Source organism: Montipora capricornis, chromosome 6, assembly GCF_036669925.1.
Source record: "Montipora capricornis isolate CH-2021 chromosome 6, ASM3666992v2, whole genome shotgun sequence".
In the NCBI taxonomy this organism is placed as follows: Eukaryota; Metazoa; Cnidaria; class Anthozoa; order Scleractinia; family Acroporidae; genus Montipora; species Montipora capricornis.
The window spans coordinates 73,330,245-73,332,744 of record NC_090888.1 but is presented as its reverse complement, the minus strand read 5'-3'; the positions used below and the strand labels follow the sequence as shown (position 1 = coordinate 73,332,744).

The following is a 2,500-nucleotide window of genomic DNA, read 5'->3' as shown; positions in this document are numbered from 1 at the left end:
TATATTATTTAGAAACAAAATTAACGAATTTCAGAACCACTTATTTTTTGTGTGATTTGTTACCATTTCCCTTGCCCAATTGTTATAAAACAAAATTATGCTCTTGGTGTCAGAACAAGAAGACAACCATAACACATCAGAACTATTCAAGATAGTGGCAATCAGAAAATCTGAAAGTAATTTCAAATTTCTTTATTTTTTCTGACACTAAAACTTTTTTCTAAAAAAATTCTAACACATTTTAATGCAAAACCTTTATTTCCTCCAGTTTAAACACATTATTTAGAAGTAGTGGAGGTTCCCTTTAAAAATGCACACAAAAGCCATTTCATCGAGAATTGCTAAATCTCTCAGGTTCATTAACAAATCAAGACAGTTCTTTCTTTCTAATTATCTCTACATGCTGTACAACTAATTTATACTTCCATAATACTGGACTGTTATATGAGCATCCATATATTCATCTCATTTACAACCCCTTTCTTGTCTTCAGGAAAAGGTTTAAGAATCATAACCTATTCTCCACCTTGTGCACACTCTTATATAGGCTAACAAAAAATGAAGATACCCAATATATTCATTACCTGTAAACACCAACTCTCCTGATTTGTCTATCTCCAAATACAAAAGCTCCTGTCCATTCCTCTCTCCTCTCTTCTCTTACTATCAGTACCTCACTAGACATGAGAAAATTTGCATGTCTGTCTCCCACAAATGTCCTTTTCCTCTTGACATCCAAGGTTCACAAATTTGGAAGGACATCCCACTTTTCACAACAAAACTCACTATTTCTAATTATAGGCAAATACTAAGAGCTGCTTCCTGTTATTGTGAACTTTTTAGCCATTTAAAGATTTGCCCTCCTGCATACACACTCCAGTCCTCTCCGCCTTCCTTCCTTGGAGGATACAGTCTTGCACATCATCTGATTGTGCAGACAGCCATTCATTGCCAAGATCACGACCCCACAAGCTTGATAGCTTTTATTATTATTGTGTAATAAAGGTATTCTATTCTATTCTATTCTATTCTATCTTCTTAGTTCTTCTATCCATGCTGACCAGCTCTCACATTGGCCAATCCACAATAAATTCATTGTAGAATACTACACTTCCAGCTGAGTTATTCATTGCGTTGATAAAACTTCCTCCATTTAGTTTGGATCCACAAAACATCTTAACTCTGTCCAGACATACTCTGATGTTATCTTGCGTTTTATCTTGGTGTTTAGTGTCTGGTCCAACTGTAGAATGCCAAGGTACTTGTAGCCTTCTTCTTCATCTAACTTTCTGATGTGCTGGTCCTCTAGTTAATTACTGGTTAGTCTATTCCACTACTGCCAACATGTCTTTCTCTTCTCATTTGAAGAACAGCACACTTATCCCGCCCAAACAACATCTTGATGTCATGCAGGGAAATCCTTACCACATGAATAAGCGATTCTAGATGGTATTTGCTAGCTCTATACAAATTCAGATTGTCTGCAAAGAGTAGGTGGTTAATGGGATTCATGTCCTGTGAAACTCTGTAACCATCTTTCATCTTTACTAATACTACACCTAGGATCAAATTATGGCAGCAAAATTTCTATATACAACATTGGTAACAAGGAGTCTCCTTGAAAAGTTCCTCTTCTGATGTCAACCTGCCCAAGAACAATTCCTCACTGTAATGACTCGATGGGGAAAAAATCAGCTACACAGACTCGCTAAACACAACTATATTACAAGATGGCGGACTCTACAGAATGCCACTACCCAGTCCCCGCACAGGTGGTATAAATGCCATTGCCACTATACATCACTTCCGCTACACTACAATCCCCCTCCACTTTGTATAACACTTATTAAATTCAACACTTAGGTCATGTTCTATTGGGATCAACCATTTTTAGTTGGTTGGGTTGGTTGGGTTTTTTAGCGTTCTATTCGGAAAAAAAACCATTTTTGATTGGTTTGGTTGATCAACTTTTTCAACCGGCATCAAACTAGGTTGAAATGGTCGAAAAAGCATTGGCAGCGACCGCTGTCGTTTACGCGGGCCATTTAAAGTCGGATGCAGGTTCCTGCCGTGTTGCTTTCCCTCATCTTGTCAATGCGGAGAAGTCTGGTAATGACTATTCACAGGAGTTACCGAAAACGGTTGAAAAAGTGTTCTATTGGGAAACCTCAACCGCTTCAACCTAAACCGGTTGCAGTTGAAACGGTTGATCCCAATAGAACACAACCTTAATGTCCGGAAAGAAAACGTTCAGTGTACATGTAATGGTAAACTAAACCTCAAATACGGTTAGGGATATATCAGCAGCATATCTTCAGGAGCATGTATAGGAATACACACATATATAGTCCTTTTTCCAGGTTGGTGGTCACCTAGTATGAACAGGCCGCAAAGAGGAAGGGATGCCCAAACTTTTTTCAGAAGGTGGGGCAGAATCTTGGCCTAGGATTGTCTTGGTACTTTGTTCAGCATCCTCTGATCTCACCATGGTTTGCCACTT

The 2,500-nt window shown here is 38.4% G+C and overlaps 1 protein-coding gene across 2 annotated transcripts in view; it reads right to left on the bottom strand.

Moving 5' to 3' along the window:
- The window catches only part of LOC138054528 (LYR motif-containing protein 2-like), a 5,422-nt gene that overhangs the window by 2,052 nt on the left and 870 nt on the right, over positions 1–2,500 (bottom strand). The gene's annotated exons all lie outside the window — the stretch shown is intronic.